Source organism: Callithrix jacchus, chromosome 1, assembly GCF_049354715.1.
Source record: "Callithrix jacchus isolate 240 chromosome 1, calJac240_pri, whole genome shotgun sequence".
Classification (NCBI taxonomy): domain Eukaryota; kingdom Metazoa; phylum Chordata; class Mammalia; order Primates; family Cebidae; genus Callithrix; species Callithrix jacchus.
The window spans coordinates 61,527,303-61,545,591 of NC_133502.1; the positions used below are offsets into that span (position 1 = coordinate 61,527,303).

At 35.3% G+C, this 18,289-nt stretch overlaps 1 long non-coding RNA gene across 1 annotated transcript in view; it reads right to left on the reverse strand.

Annotated features, from left to right (window-relative positions):
• Nucleotides 1-16,766: 16,766 nt before the first annotated feature.
• LOC128931510 (uncharacterized) overlaps nucleotides 16,767-18,289 on the reverse strand; it is a 103,305-nt gene continuing 101,782 nt past the window's right edge. The window contains exon 3 of the long non-coding RNA XR_008479905.2: nucleotides 16,767-16,890. This is a non-coding gene — a long non-coding RNA (uncharacterized LOC128931510). The remainder of the gene's footprint in view (nucleotides 16,891-18,289) is intronic.

The window sequence follows — 18,289 nt, forward strand, 5'->3', positions numbered from 1 at the left end:
TGATGGGTAGAATATAATGGAAATGACACTAGGTGACTTCCATAAGCCTCCTTGTAGTACTATCTTAAGGCAATGAAGTTTATGTCTCATTCCTTGTAATGAACACAGCTCCATTCCTAAGATGTCAGTCAGTCCTCAGGAGTCTGAACTTGCTTTATAAGCAGTCCAGTTGCCCAGGAACTGCCCTGCAGAAAGAAAACACCAACTGGTCCATGTAAAGTTTAAGGATAACAAGAGAAATGGCCAGCCAGCCACCAGCTGCCCCACTACCCAACAGCTCTATGCCACCTCCAGAGACCTTCTAACCAAAACTGGAGAGAGGCTGAGCCAAAATTGCCCAGCAAGAATCCTTCCTATATCCCTGATTCTCTGAAAGAATGGAAATTAATAATATGATTGCTGATGTTTTCAGTCACTACGTTTTGAATTGATTTAATTTTAAACATGTTACCCTGTTTTTGAACAGCTACAGATTTCATTTCCTGGCTTCTTTGGCAGCCAGATGCGTCAATGTGACTAAGTTCCTGCCAATGAGATGTGTGCAAATTCTAATCCATCTCATTAAACATTTCTTGCCCTGGCCTCTTTATTTCCTTATTCTGGCTTACTAGGAAATTATAAAAACTATAGCAAATTTGGAAGATACGTGCTACAGTTAACAGAATCACTTTAACATCTCTGAGTCTCTCATCTCCCAACTGATAGACTAAGGAGAAATAAACTTTCTTACTCAAGTCACTAGATGTTGATATTTGTTAGATCACCTTAGTGTATACTGAAATAAATGTGATAATATTGCAATAAATGTGGAGATGTATGTTCAATATTAAAAAAAGTAATTAATACATATTTTCCCAGAAATGTATGAATCAACCTCTGTTTATTTAATGTAAATTTTCTTCTTCCATTAATATTTTATACTTTGCTTGTTCTTGTAGTTTTTATATATATCTTGGTCCATTTATTCTAGACTATTTTATATTTTGTGAGTGATTGAGTGAAACCTTTTTGTTTTTATAGTTACCTTGTTTTTATATAGTTTTTATGTATATCTTGGTATGTTTATCTTATTTTATGTTTTTGTGCTGTTGAGTAAAATTTTTTTTTTTTAATTTTCTAAGTTGTCATGGTATGTTATAAGAACACAACTGATTTTTAGATCTTGATGTTTAATTAATCGGTCCTATTATTCTATCTCATTTTTAAATTATTTCTTTTTATTTTTCATGCTTTTATCAATATAATGACATTGGTCACGCTTGCTCTCTGATGACAGTAACATTCAAATGCTAGCTCTCCCTTTGTTGTTTCACTTAGAATTTTCATGTATGCTTAGGTTTTCACTAAGATGTTACTGTGAAATTCTGCAATTTCATTCACAAATAGAGATATTTGTCTCTAGCAATTTCTTATATTTCTAATCTCATTTTGTTAGATTTTGTTCAAAGCCAGAGTGATTAGGCAAAGGGGATTTCTTTTTTTCTTTTTGAATGCCAGAACACTTCAATGACAAAACAAATGTCAGGTTTGCGGTGTTGAATGAGCACATCTATGAAATATTGTTATTTTTCTGTACCAGGTATAATTCCTAACAATTTGGATACTTTCTTCATGTCTTTAGTTATAGAGAGTTGTTATGGTTTTCTATATCCTCCTGAGTTATTTAAAGTTATGTATTTTTTTCAAAAATCCTCATCACTATAAAATTTTTCTCAAGAAAATTTGTTAAAAGAGAAAGTTATGGTCAATTATTAAAAAGCATTTATTCAGGAAACACCATAACAAATCATTTAGAAAATGACTTATCAAAATTTAGCAGGATAGAATGGACAAAGGTATAGTTAGAGTGGAATGCATAATTTTAAATGATTTTAATTGTTAAGCATTAAAGAATGAGGATAAATGCATTTAATTTAAAACAAAATCCAAATGTAAGTAAAATAAACTAGGCTGATAAAAATGAAAATATATTCCAAAACATAAAAATTAAAATAAAATATTTAATGCTAATATTTTTAGAAGGAATAGCAAAATAAAAAGCACCTTGCAATAGTAACAATAAGATTGAACACATGTATACCTTCAGAAATGAGAAAAATTATTTGAGAGAGAGAGAGAGAGAGAGTGCCTTTTTATAATTGTACATGGAATACTTTGATTTTAAGGAAATTTGGAGTTTACTTATTTTCTGCCTGCTACAGCCTCTGAATTCCTCAGTACCTGTGTGTCTTCAACTGGGTGTTAACTTTTTATACTATATAAATTTATCATAGTGTTTTATCAATATATTATATGTAAGCTAATCTACTGTGCTGCCTTCTGCAACGTTTCCGACGGATGGATGGCTAATGCTTTATACTTTGGTCACATAGTTTCTGAAGTAAATCAGACCATGAAATCATTCCAGATCAGAGAGTACACAGTGGCTACGAAGTTCATATGTGTAACTGCTTAAAGTTATCTGAGTGATACTTTTTATTCTAACCTCAAATTTAAATTCTCCATGTTTCTCTGTATATCTTCCTGCTAATGGTTATAAGTCATTAATGTTGCGCTTGTAACTATTTTACATTTTCAACCATTATTCGGGCCGGGCGCGGTGGCTCACACCTGTAATCCCAGCACTTTGGGAAGCCGAGGCAAGTGGATCACGAGGTCAAGTGATTGAGACCATCCTGGTGAACATGGTGAAACCCCGTCTCCACTAAAAATACAAAAATTAGCTGGGCATGGTGGTGCACGCCTGTAATTCCAGCTACTCAGAAGGCTGAGGCAGGAGAATTGCCTGAACCCAGGAGGCGGAAGTTGCGGTGAGCTGAGATCGTGCCATTGCACTACAGCCTGGGTAACGAGTGAAACTCTGTCTCAAAAAAAAAAAAAAAAAAAAAAAAAAAAAAGGATACAATAATGTAGGGGAACTTTTAATGCAGTTCTCGACATTATCCCTAACAATGTCAAACTATAAAAGATATTTCTGACTGGGCATGGTGGGTCACACTTATAATCCCAGCACTTTGGGAGGCAGAGGCCGGTGGATCGCTTGAGGTCAGCAGTTGGTGAAACAATCTTTTTGAGAGCTGATTTGTAGAATTTTTTAAAAGGAGAAGAAAGTAAGGGTCAAAGCAAAACTGGAGTTTGTTTTTAAATCTTATTGCACAGTTGAAATCAAGAACTGTGAGAACTTTTTGGTTGTGAGAGGTGAGGGTATGTTTCTCATTTAACTTGGTAATTACCCACTTAAAATAGTTTCCTCATTTTAGAGCCCAGTTATTTGAGCTGAAAGTTTTCTTTTTTTTTTTTAATTTTTTATTGGATTTTAGGTTTTGGGGTACATGAGCAGAGCATGCAAGACAGTTGCATAGGTACACACATGGCAGTGTGCTGAAAGTTTTCTATAGCAGAGGAGGGGGGCCCTGAAAAAATGCACTGTTTGCTTTTGTTATTTTTTTTTTTTACTTTAGATATACTGAAGGAAAGTTTACCTTAGTCTTCTAGAGTTGTTTTCAAGGGAACATTGCTTTACATAAGCAAAAGCATCATCTCCCTATAGCATTAATATGGCCTATTAATCTTCAAAGAAGCCATACTTTTTTATGAACTATAACAGATGAGTCTAAAAATGAAGGCTTTCAAGTTTGTTGACTCTAGAACTGTTTTTTCTCCCCACACTGCAATAAACACCCTTTTACTGATGTGACACTGAGATTTAAAAAAGCAAATTCTGTCAGCATAAGTCACCCAAGGAACAATATCTGTGCTTGTCTTGCTCATGGTTTTTCAGCACTGTAGATAATCAGAATAACTGAACTTCCTGTACCCCCACCAGGTTATCTATATCTGACGGCTGCTGTGCTGTAAATTCGTACTGAAAACTATTATATTCTCCTGAAATGCTGCAGCTCCTCAGATAAAAATGGTAACTTTTCTGCAGATCTTCCTGTCAACTGCAACCTGGAGGTAGGATTTAGGAAAGTCACATGCCTTTGTCCACTGACAGAGAGTGATTTCCTCACTGTCTTCAGAGCACCCTTCTTGAAGCCCAGCATGAAAAATAGCACACAAATATTCTAGTAATAAGGCTTTGCTATAACAGGTCCAGAAAGGTTGTCTTTAGGCACTTTCATTTTTAAAAGTCCTGATAAGTCAGCTCAGCAAGGAATCACAGTAGTTTCTTGTTAAGTAGCCTTCTAGCATGCTGTTGAGCAATTTGGCAGTTATCTTCTTGCAGATTCATTAGTTTGTGCTCGAAGTCACTCATTTGCAGATTGAAGTTTGAGTTTCTTAGGGTGAAAAATAGTTTCTACATTAAGCAGAGAAAGGCCAACAACTCTTTGAACTGATACTTCAAAGGGTCTTGGCAAATGGGGTATCACAGTGTACTCTGAACCCATGTTCAATGCAGAGGATCAAAAACAAAATTCAACTCAGTCACTTACTTATTGATTGATTAAAATAGATTGTGCTTTGGTTAGACTGTTATAAACTATGTAGAAGAAGGTAAAAATAGGGAAGAGAAAGGAAAGAAGGAATAAGTATCCCCATTTGTTTAGGACTGGGGTGGGACGGGGGTTCCATAAATGTGGGACTTTTAGTGATAAAACTAGTCAAGTACTAGAAAACCAAAATGAGCTTGTTACCCTAATTCTTAAGTGCCCTCCTAGTTATCTCTTTCCTTATAATGTAGCATCCACTTATAGAAAAAAATTATCATTTGACTCTAGCAAATAAACGCCCAAAATGAAATAAAATATTTATTTTGTCATTTCTGCTAATTGACACAGTTATACACTGCTTGTCCCTTTTTAACATTCAAGTAGTCTCAAAACAACCATTGCAAATAAAATAAGTATGTGAATATTCTAGTTGATATTGATTAAATTCTAACTCTTCCACCTGCCCTGGTATACCCATGTATCACAGCCCAGGCTGACCATCTCTGTCCACTCTATGAAGGTTCTAGCTTCATGGTGGAGAAGATATGGATTGAATGTCACTTCAAGAAACAAAAAAACTGGGTATTATATAGGCTATCAGTTTTGACAGTGAAAAGTAAAGATTTAACCCTCCCTGTTGCTGTTGCCTCAAGGTACACTTGCAGAAAATAAATAAAAAAAGTTTCCGCAGGTAAAGCTTAGGCAATAAAAAAGAAAGCAACATCTGTGTTAAGGGAGACTCTTAGAAAGTTAAGTCTGCATTGTTTGACCTAAAAACTACCACAGCTTGTTTGAATTACATGGCCACCTGGCACAACTGTGCTTAAGCTTCTTCTAAAACGGTAGGTGTTTGTCACATAAATGGAATGTGTAGGATTTAAATTATTGGAGACCCATGAAGCTACCCCAATAAATGTGAAAGTTTTAAAACAGAAATGACAGGGCTCAGGATCTCCTAAGGTCATGCCAAACTTCCTGTTGATAGCTGCCCAGAACTCCTGCAGTGATGCTGCACATTAAAAGAAAAATATCATTGAACTTCTAACAAAGTTAGCTTATCCTAGTTATTATGATTAAACTATTAAATATCCACTTTGTAGATACGTAGATCTATGAGTCATAGATGTTACATAAAAAGTAGTCAGTTTTGAAGGTAATTATAGGTGATTGAATAGATGATCCAGTTTAGCCATAACCACCAATGGAAACTAAAATTTCACAATATATGAAACTATCCCTTTGTTAAAGACTTCCCTTATCCTATGTTCCCCTTTCAAAACACATAGAAAAGTGTCAAAGTCACCCACATGCAAGAGTGAATTGGTTAAGGAACGTGTTTATTTTTTGGCTCCCCATTCTCTGTTTTGCCTTCCCAAATATCTCACGGTTTCTTCAGATGAAGAAACTAACAGCTAGGAGGTAGGGCATAAGCAAGAAGGAAAAACATTTTCAGCAGAAAACTCTGTCTGAAAATCTTTGTGAAACTTCTGGTCACATTCTCTATCCATAATGCAACTGCTTTTCAAAGACACACCGTAACTTTCTTATCAAGTGTCATCTGTGGCCCTTCCCACACTGGGCCTCTCACTTCTAAGTGTGTTTACACATTGAACTTCTTGACTTACCTTAAATGATACACATTTCACTCTTTATCCTGACCTAAGATTTTATTTCATAAAATGCTTCTTTATTTCTTTACCTCCAGTTTTTTTTCCAAGACCATGCTCAGTGTCACCTGTGGTAGTTACTCCCTTTCCAGGGTTCTCTTACCTCTTTCATTATACCTGTTGACTCCTGTTTTATTGTTAAAAGTAATTAATTTTCCATTCAGAATATTGAGAAACCCAACACGTCACATGTAATTTTTTATATACATCATCTGCATATGGAAACACAATTGGAAGTCACCTATAAATTCACCACACAGGGAGAGTCACTATTTAACTTTGAGTTATACCCTCACAACATATATATGATTCTGCCTTTACATTCGTTGACAGGCAGTGTTCAAGCTATTGTCAACACCCATTTAATCCATCTATGCTTTGAGATACTTCGTAGCTTACACAAGTTAGAGCTGTAAGGAGCCTGGGGAGTCAGATAATCCACTTACCTTCTTTTACAGAGGAATAAAGTGAGGACAAGAGATACTTACTGCCTAAGTCTAGACCATATAGCCTGTCTCAGAGTTGAAATTTGATTTAGATAAGGCCAATGTGTTCAGTTGCACAGATTGTACAATATGCAGGAGAGCCTGTATATGTATGAAGCTGTGCACCAAGGCTCAGTTATGCATCGTCTGGAGAAAAGGACAAGAGAGCACCATCCACTTACTGTGCATGTGCAGGGCTTCAAGTGCCAGTGGTGGTGTGGGGATTAAAAAGGGAAAAGTGTGAATATTGTTTCCAATTCAGTTGATAAAATGGAGTCCCTTGAACCTAGAAATGGGCCTGAATCCAGGTGAACTATTAACCAAGATGATGTTTTTTTCAAGGCTCTATATTGATTTGCCAATGCCCCTGTCTAACACAATATACTTTTAAAATTACTCCTTATTGGATATTCCAGTGTAATTTTGAGATATTTGATTCTTATACACATAAAAAAGAAATCATCTCAACAATTCCATGATCATTAATAATAATTAAATTCTCTAATGCCAGTCTGAAAACATGCTGGAAGCAATATGCAATGAATTAAACTGACTGAGTAGTGGAGTACATACTTGGAAATCAGGCCTGACAGCAAGTCAATAATGAGGTCTTAAATATTTGGCCATGACTTTAGTCTATATATTGCCTCTTGAATATTCAGCAAATTACCTCACATATAATAAGTGCTCTTGAAATATTTAAATTAATTCCCATATCACATAATGGGAAATACCTGTATTTAAGGTAAAAATATTATAATTAGTTATACCTCATAATAAGAATTTTGATTAGCCAAATTAGAATCTAAGTTAGAGAAAATGATGGTCTATGGTTCAAGATCATAGACCTGCTATTGACAATTCTCTGTCTATTTCCATATTCTGCTATTCATATTTACTAATTGTGTGATCCTGAGAAAATTTCTCATCTGTAAGATGGCAATGATAATAGTAACTCAGGCTGGGCACAGTGGCTCACACCTGTAATCCCAGCCCTTTGGGAGGCTGAGGGGGGTGGATCACCTGAGATCAGGAATTCAAGACCAGCTGGCCTACATGGTAAAACCCCATCTCTACTAAAAAACAAAAATTAGCTAGACTTAGTGGCGCATGCCTGGAATCCCAGCTACTCAGGAGTCTGAGGCAGGAGAATTGCTTGAATCCAGGAGGCTGAAGTTGCAGTGAGCCAAGATCATGCCATTGTACTCCAGCCTGGGTAACAGAGCAAGACATTGTCTCAAAATAATAATAATAATAATAATAGTAACTCATAGGGCTACTTTAAAGGTCACAAAAATCTATGCACAGTCTGGCATATCTCAAACATTCAATAAATGTTAGCTATGATTATTGAAGTTCTTTACATATTGATTTGCATTTTTCTTATAAAATGTAACTATTTAAATAATATCTAGGAGAATAGTTTAAGGAGATACTTATAAGTAACCAAAAAGCAATGGTTTCTCCCAAAGTCAAGTTATTTTTTAATCTTTCCATTTGCATAGGCAATTGATTTCATCTTTTATTTTTGGCAATTGTGAACTAGAGTATATCAGAAAATAGGAGAAATACATGTGTGTCTTCCAAATTAAAACTGGAATGCCTAATTTGAGATAGTTTTAAAATATAAATACCATCATGAAAATATCTCAATAACTTTTTGTATCTCAAAATGGAATCAGTTACTCATTTTTCAGAAAGGCTCTTTCGCCAGTTGAAACTGCATTTACTGTTCTGTAGGAAGAAAAAATTTTAATAATTCATGTGAGTAGGTTTCATTTGCATTTGGGGGAGCCTCAACAAACCATCTTAATGAGCTTAATTACTTTGTGAATAGGCAGAAAAAGTAATGTGTAATATGAGGAAAAATGTGCTATTCCTGAAGCAGTGAGTTTAGAGGAGGAAGCTTGGCATCCTCTCTCCTCCTCTAACCTAGCCTGGGGGAGTAGATGACCCCAGTTTGAGCATGGAACTGGGTTTCTAGGGCTGATCAGCAAATTTGTTTCACATCTGATTTTTTGAGGAGATGTGAGTTGAAAGACTAGAGTGAAAAATCAGAACTATTTCATTCATTTGACAAACAAAAATTATTGTACATTTATGAAGGGCATATGCTTCAGATTTCAAAGAGGAAACACTTCATGTAATATTGTGGAGTGATTTTTGCCCAGTGAAGAAAGCAAGGAGCAGAAGAGTATTATGAAATGCTACTATTTGTCTAAAATAGGGGGAATAAAAATTATGGGAGCATATTCGCTTATGTAAACAAAAATATTTCTAGACTAGCGCATAAGAAATTGGTAACCTTGGTTGCTTTCGCAGATGGGACTTGAGTGGTTTTGGGTCAAGTGTGGCTCAAAAGTTTTTCAATGCAATCTTTTGAATTTTGAGCCATGTGACAGCTCTGCTTATTTAAAACTAAATAAAATTAAAGTAAAACTGAAATATATTTTTATACTTTTTTTTCAATCATTATCTTTTTTGTTGCTGTTGTGGCTGCTGCCTCTTTTCTCAGTTTTCTTCCAAATACCTTAGTAAATGGCAATGTCTTACAGGATTTCTATACCAACTGTTGTATATAATAATTGCTCTTCCTAGTGAAAATGTCACATTTCATACTAAAGCCTCTGAAAGCTATATATAACTCAAGTATTAGACTTGCATCAACATTTTATATCAGATTTCTAATATTTACTTATACTTTCTGGTCTGATGTTTTATGAACAGTTTCCTTTTCTGAAGAAACAGAGCCAGGGTCTTCATAGACCTTGAACTGTTATTTATTTTCTTTATCCTAGTTTGACCCACTTCTGCATCTTGGAGACTGCTAACTCTATGTCCTTGAGAATGAGAAAAAAAATAAGTTCCTGTTGGCTCTCGGAATATAAATTATAAGAAAGTGAACAAGATAAGTGTGGTGTAGGAAATTGACTTCCCTTTTATGGATGCAAGCTTTCTGAAGTCTTCTCTTTGTTTATTCTAATTCAAGAATAAAAGAATTGAAAAATTATGGCAACTTCTTTACTGTATTAACAATTCATTTTATATATTTTAGATAATTATTTTAAGCTTTTATCACCAAAGTTATGTTTAGAACCAAAGAGAACAAATTCATATCTGAGAACATTTGGGAATATAAAAAAATTCCAGTTTTACACAAAAACACACACACATATATGAGATATATATTAAACATATAAAAATATATATTACAGGTATCTTTAAAGATAAACATATACAAATGAATATAAATATTATATATATGTATATTTGAAGTTTCATGCTTTAACTTAAACTCTTATGACAGTTTTGATATCTATATCACAAGAATGTGTACTGGGGTTTTCTGATGCTCTCCTTGGCCTGTGGCCTAATATATTAGTCACTTTAGTCACAAGAATTCATATATATTGGTTTTGAAATTGTGAATTTATATTAGAAAAACATATCTACTGGCATAATACTTAATTTGCAAAGTCCTTAGATGTAATTTTCTCATCAGATGTAACCACACTTGAGGTAAATAAAACTAACAGACATTAGTCATGGACTATTTACTTATTACCTAGTCTGTGTTAGTTATTTTCCATTTTCTAACTAATTTCTAAAGTGAATCTGATAAATCATTATTTGTGCTCTCATTTTATAAAGGAAGAAATTAAAGCCACAATAAGTAAGTCAGAATTACAATTTTCAGGACAGAAAACTTTATTGGTTTATTTGACCATCGTGGATAAGTAATCTACCCCTAGTCCAATTAAATGTAGGGATTTAGAGGCAAGCCCCTGTAATATGCAATTGCTGGTTGCCATGGATCAATTTGATAGGTAGTTTTCAGAAAAGGCAGGTGAGTGTGTGGGCTCAGGTAAGTACCACAAAATATGCCGTTATATCATATAGAGTTGCACAGCTGTGCCCTGAAATGTAAGTTCTATCATGGGCTTATGAAGGCCCTCTTCCTGGAGGCAGAAAAGAGTATGGAGAACATTGTTGAGGAACATTAAATTTACCCTGCCCCCATGGTTCCCTTGTGCAAGATACTTTTAGTTTGTAATTAGTGGTAGGCAGGTAACAGTTGCCTACTTGATATATTCTTGAGTTATGTGTATATGTAGAACACGTGTATTAATGAGACTCACCTGTCAAAGCGCAGATAAATATGTGGATGAAAATCTGCTTAGGGCCTTCAGTCTGGAGAGCTGTCAGCCCCAGAGACTCTCAGGATGTTGGTCCCTGGGATAAATCCACTCTGTTGTGCTATCTGGGTGTCTGCCTCTCAATGTCTTCAACCTCCCTGGGTGGGGGTCTCCCAACCGAACTGGTGTCTTGGTAGAACATATCAGTCAGACAAAAGGAACAGGACATGCCTCAGAACCAAGAGCATGTCAAATATATGGAGCTACTAGAGAATATGTTTAATAAGTGTTTGTTGAGTGAATGAATGCACTAAATAGAATGATAATATGGAAATACAAGTGTGATTCAAGGAAGGCCAGTGTGGAAAGTATATGGAAAATATAGAAAGGAGTTATTTGATTCAGAATTTTATATGGGTATACCACAGTGTTTGGGTGGAAGTTGACGGTGATGGGAGCCATCCTTGGACTCTCAGCATGGAGAATAAAAGTTCAGATATTTCTTTGGAAAGATTATTCTGAAATCAGTGTGGAAACTGGATTTCAGAGGGGGTAAGATCAATGCAGAAAGATTAGTTAAGAAGTTACTAGATTAATTCAGACAAGAAGAGTTGAAGATGAGCTAAGACAATCACAGCTGTAAAAAAGGAGAGTGGCATGGATATAAAAGCAGAGTTGGGAGGGCTTGACAATCATATCTTCAAGAATAGAAAGAGATTGGTTGACAACATAATAGATTATTTCCATCCCTCTTTGAACAGGGTAAAGATACACAATTATCCCTTTAACAGAATGTAAATTCCTGGTCCTACAAATGAATTGTCATTTGAGAAAGCTGTTTGCATTTTTCATATTCATAATGTATTTTTTATTAGAATTATGGGTTTATCAATTCTGATCAATTTTAAACATTATAGATCATTTTTTATTTGAGATGGTGTTTCCCTCTTATTACCCAGGTTGGAGTGCAATGGCGCGATCTTGGCTCACTGCAACCTCTGTCTCCCAGGTTCAAGCAATTCTCCTGCCGCAGCCTCCCAAGTAGCTGGGACTATAGGCATACGCCATCGTGCCCAGCTAATTTTTATATTTTTAGTAGAGACGGGGTTTCACCATGTTGACCAGGATGGTGTCGATCTCTTGACCTCGTGATCCACCTGCCTCGGCCTCCCAAAGTGCTGGGATCATAGGCGTGAGCCACCGCGCCTGGCCCTCTATAGAACATTTTTAATTTGTTCTTTCTAAAGGTTGAATTTATAGCTGTATCCATCTCCATTTATGTCAAGAGTAAATTTTTCTAAGTTTAATGTGGAAAAACACAGAATCAGCTCCTTTTGTTCCACAAGATAGATTTCAAAAGTGAGTTTCTTTCCTAAGGTTGTCTAAGAGAAAAACAACTTCACAAATTAAACCATGCCTTCATTTAGATCTAAGAGGAAAGTTATGATAATTTGTCTCCATGGAGGCAGAGCACATCTCTGGGACTTAGCTTTGTTAGCTTGTTTGCTGGACTTTTTTTTCCATCTGCTCATTTGCTTTCCTGATTTTATTTATCTGTGAATGGATAATTATCCCCCACTCTTTTTGTCTCCTTACTGTTGATGTTCTGTTTTTATCAGACTTGTTTTCCCTTGATTGTTTTCTTATAGCAATCATCATGCAAGAGGGTGATATATTTTTTCATTTAATTATATTCTTTATTATGCAAATTTTAAGATTAATAATGGCACAAGCAGATAAGAAAAAGTCTCTTCAAAGTTTCTGTAGTTTTACCACATAATGACAAATTATTTAGACCAAGTCACTCAATTCTCTTACAGACACATTTGAAATCATTAGAAAGAGTTGAATTATCATTTTGGCTAAAAAAAAATGAGTAGGAGCAAGCATTAATACCCAAGAGCCAAGTAGAAATAAAATTACTATTAAAATATTTACAATGGTTCAGTGAGATATATTTCTCTAGACAATTAAGACGAAAAAAGTTCATGTTTTTGTCTGAGAAAACACCTCTGTTGTCAAGTAATCAATTATCATTAAATCAATTAATACCTCTAAATCCTACATTTTCCTTTTAAATAGTTCAGATATTAAAATTGTGGCTTCCTGGAATTAATAGATCTTTAAACTTTTTTTCCCAAAAAACCTACTTTTGAGTGTCAATAATTTAAATAGAATAATTTAAATCTGGTGACAGAATGATCAATAAACATTTTTATTATATTTTACAGAAGACTATTTGGAAATCATTTGAAAGAACTAGTTTTAAACTATCAACGATAAGGACGTTGATTTTAAAAGCTGTTAATTTAGCTATGAAATGAAGCTGTCAATACAGCTTATCTATATGCCATACTGTTCATGTAGAGAATGTATGCTATCAGCCATGGAGATCTTCATGATGTAGACAAATATAAACACTGCAGACACAACCATAATGCTAGATTATATTGAATTAATTTTCTAATGCTAAAATAACAAATTGTCACAAATTGAGTAGCTTAAAACAAAATATATTATTTTACATTTCCATGGGATAGAAGTCCAAAAGGGACCTCAATGAACTAAAATCAAGGTGTCAGAAGGACTACATTTCTTTCTGGAGGCAATAAAAAAAGCATGTATTTTCTTCTTTTTCAAGTTGCTGGGGACTGTCCACTTTCCTTGGTTCCTGGCCTCCTCCTTTGTGTTCAAAGTCAGCAATAGCAGGTTGAGCTTTTCTTCTAGTGCCTCATTTTGACTCTGCCACCCTCTGCAGCTTTTACTGAACCTTGGGATTATGCTGGGCCTACCTGGATAATACAGGATATTCTTCCTACTTAATGTCAACTGATTCACAAACTTCCCCCTTTACCACATCACTAAACACATTACCAGGTTCCAGAGATTAGGCCATGGGCATCTTTGCGGAGCCATTATTCTGCTTGACACACATACATTGTATGTATTTGCCAATTTGTAATTACCTGTAAATTACATAAAAAGTCATTAAATTTCTTACCAAGTTACAAAGCATTTCCAATTTATATACATTTAGTTTTCTTTGAATAAGTAAATGTCATAGGATTAAATGCAAATTGCCTCTATTCATAAAATAGAAATAATAAATAGGTATAATATAGGGAGCAGAGACTTAAGGCAGCACAGAGCAGTGAATACTGAGGTCCATTAGATGCCCAAGGCCCCTCTTTTGAATCTGTCCTTCCCTCAAGACTCTAACACTGTGGGCCTGTGATAGCGAGCCTGCAAGATCATCAAATGCCTTCATGGTCAATCTCCCATTGTCTTGATCTAGCTTCTTTCTATCCATACTAACTTCCCTAACAAACGACCACTTGGCTAGGCCCTTGGTTTTCTCTCCTAAGTATGCCCTTTCTTCTCTCTGTTTCTTTCTTTTCTTTTTCTTTCTTTCTTTTTCTCTCCTTCCTTCCTTCCTTCCTTCCTTCCTTCCTTCCTTCCTTCCTTCCTTCCTTCCTTCCTTCTTTCCTTCCTCCTTCCTTCTTTCCTCTCTCTCTCTCTCTCTCTCTCTCTGTCTTTTCTTTTCTTTCTTTTCCTGAGACAGGGTCTCACTCTGTCACCCAGGCTATAGTGCAGTGGTATAACTGTACCTCACTGCAATCTTGACCTTCCAAATTCAAGTAATCCTCCCTTCTCAGCCTCCAGAGTAGCAGGGACTAGAAGTGCATTCCACCACACCTGGCTAATTTATTTATTATTATTATTTTATTTTTAGAAGACAGGTTGTCTGTGTTGCCCAGGCTGGTCTTAAACTCCTGGGCCCAAGCAAACCTTCTGCCTCATCCTCCCAAAGTTCTGGGATTACAAGTGTGAACAACCACACCCAGCCCTGAGCATGCTTTTTTATTCTTTTCATAATGAAGCTGAAAAATTTTAAAACCTTTATGTTTTGTTTCCCTTTTGATTATAAATTCTGTCTTGAAATCATTTATCTCATAGGTATTTACTGTTAAAAAGAAATCATGCAGAACCCTGAACCCTTTGCTAAGAGATTTCTGCCAAATATCCTAATTTATTGCTAAGGGTACTGTGGAATTCTCCCTTCCACAAAATAATAGGGTATAGATACAATTCAGCCACACTCCTTGCCACTTGATAACAAGGATGGCTTTCCCTCCAGTTTCCAATACCTTGTTTCTCATTTCTGTCTAAGACTACATCAGAAGTGCTTTTATTGTCCATATTTCTACCAGCATTCTTTCTGATCATGACCACTCGGATAGTCACTAAGACGACTGAGGCTTTCTCTACAGCTCTTCTGTTTTTCTGAGCCCTTCACAGAATAGCCTTTAATACTCTGTTCATGGCTATTTCAAACTCTTCTAGCCTCTACTCATTACCAAGTTACACAGCCACTTCCACATTTTCAGATATTTGTACAGCAACAATCCCACCTCTCTGGACAAAATTTTGTCTTTGTTCCTTTGTACTGCTGTATAACAAAACACTACAGACTGGATCATTTTTAAAAAATAGAAATGTATTTTTCATGATTCTGGAGAGTAGGAAGTCTAAGATCAAGGTATTAGTAGGATTGATTGGTGTCTGATCAGGACTGACTTCTTTTTCCACAGTGGTGCCTTCTTGCTAAATCCTTCAGGCAGGAGGAAATCTGTGTCCTCACATGATGAAGAAGACCCAGGGAAAGAGAGTTCTCTCTTTAGCCTAATATCATTTATAAGGGCAGAGCCCTCATATTTTAGTCATGTCCCAAAGGTCATACTACTTAATGCTGTTGCATTGATGATTATATTTAAACATGAATTTCAAAGGGGATATCATCATTCAAACCATAGCAGATGGAAAAAAAAAAAAAGATGCTGGGCTGGGCGCGGTGGCTCAAGCCTGTAATCCCAGCACTTTGGGAGGCCGAGGCGGGTGGATCATGAGGTCAAGAGATCGAGACCATCCTGGTCAACATGGTGAAACCCTGTCTCTACTAAAAATACAAAAAATTAGCTGGGCACGGTGGCGCATGCCTGTAATCCCAGCTACTCAGGAGGCTGAGGCGGGAGAATTGCCTGAACCCAGGAGGTGGAGGTTGCGGTGAGCCGAGATTGCGCCATTGCACTCCAACCTGGGTAACTAGCAAAACTCCGTCTCAAAAAAAATAAAAAGAAGATGCTTAGGAAAAAATAATCATTTGGGTTTCAAACTGTTTTTATCATTTTGCAGTTTTCTTCTAGTTTCCCAGTCATTTAGCAATTTAGTTTGCATCTGTGTCCACACCAAATCTCATGTCAAATAATAATGACAGGTGTTGGAGATGGGGCCTGGTGGGAGGTGACTGGATGAAGGCAGAGTTCTCGTGAAGGAGTTAGCACTATCCCCTTAGTGCTGTTCTCATGATAGTGAGTGAATTATGAGATCTGGTTGTTTAAAAGTATGTAGCACCTTCCTCTCTTTCTCTCTTCATCCTGGTCTGGCCATTTGAGTGGCTCACTCCCCCTTTGCCTTCTGCCATGATTGTAAGCTTCCTGAGCCCTCCCCAGAAACAGAAACCACAATGATTCCTGTACAGTCTGCAGAACCATGAGCCAATTAAACATATTTTCTTTATGTTACCCAGTCTCACATATTCTTTATAGCAGTGCAAGAATGGACTACTACATTAAATTTATGCAAGCTACATCACTGGAGAAGATTATATCATGAAGATTAATACCTTGTTAATAATCTCTTAATTTTAATCATTCTGGTTTTAATATAAATAATTTATTTGGATAAGTAGTTATACAAAAAAATAGATGATTTCTTCAAAAAAAATGGTTGAAATGACACTATCAATAAGTTATTTGCAAATATTGAGGGGCATTACTATACAACAGGATTATTATAAGCTGTATCTGCATGGCCAGTACAAGAAAACCAAGAAAAAATTGAGACATGCTATAATAGATTTGTAGTTTTATGGTTCTATTGATTTATAGAAATTTTGATGAGTATATTTTTGAGGCTATTCCCCAGAATAATCTTTATGAAAAGCCCTAGGCTTCATTCCTTTAATTCATAGTGCCAAATAAAGGTTTACCTCTCATGAGTCCCTGGCATATTTTTCTTTTACTGGCATAGAATCTTGTGGCTATTCAAGTTTTCTTCTTCCTTAGCTGCCAGGGATCAGAGAATCAAATTCGATGTTGACCTCTAGCAACTGAATAAAACATTGTGTTATGAATCTTTCTGTCCTATCTTATTCTAGTTTAGTTAACTCTCATTTTCTTCTTTTTTTATTTTTATGTCAGACCAAATTATACATATGTCTATATAAGTCACATCAAATTATTTGAAGAATAAATATATTAAGACAGTGTATAGAATTAAATATAGTGACAACTATAAGTTAATGCATTTAAAGTAAAAGTGAATTAAGTGTACAAATGTTAAAATGTCAAGGTTTTTGCCTCAATTAGCTGTGAAAATTTTCTAAACAATAAACTTAGGGGCAATTTTACATATCTGCAAGCAAAGTAAGAATGAGAAAGTATATAAATTCTCATTTTAGATTCACTACAGAATCTAAAAATGTGATGGTAATGATATTTTGACTTAATATAGTACATGTATAAAATTGATTACATTAAATAAATGCATTGGATAAAGGGATCTAATCATTTGTTTAATTGCTTTTATTTATTGTGATCATATAATTGTATTAATGGAATTGTTTACTACTTTTGTGAGCATGCATTTTATATTCTATTCCTAATTATATATTGGTATACTAGAAAATCATCCATCTTTTCAAATAACAAATAAGAAATTATAACAGAATTGGGTGGAAATGAAAGAAATAGGCAATCTAATGCATATATGTGGATTATCGCATTATTTGTCTTTATCACGTGAATATTCATCCTGGAGGATAAAATTTCAAAATACTGGTTAGTTGAGGATAATGATTAACCAAACAACAACAACAAAACACTTAGGGATACTCTGAGGTTTAGTTGTTAAAGCTTTTCCTATTGGTAGACCTATGTATTACTAATAACCACATTATTGGCTGGTGGATCCAGCATTAACAAAAAATCCTGAACAACAGCCTCACCAGACCTTTGTTGGGTACCCACAGAGAAATCATCTCCCTCACTGTGTCTTGGCTTTCCAAATCCCTAAATATGCATTAGCCATATACAAGGTTTTTAAAGAACTATGTTCAGCAGAGCAAAACAAGATGTAAAATATATGACCAGACATCAAAAAAATCTACTGATGCTAACATAAGGTGAAAATATATAATAGTTCTCAAACTCTCAAAGGAGGAGTTTGAATGCGTCATCAAGGTCAAAGAAAGCCAATACATTATCCCTTCAAAAACTAACAGGTGATCAGCTTTCTCCATCATTGAACAGGCATAAGACCAAAGTATATGCCTATTTTTCCTCTACTTTTTCACTTTAATTATATTGTATCAGAATTGGTTAAAAAGCTAAATTATTCCACATTTGTTTAGTAATATTCAAGGAGCTGTCTTATAGAACTTTACCGATTATTAACTCCTCCAAAAATTTCAATGCCTCAACACAATAAAACGTACAACAGAAAACCTT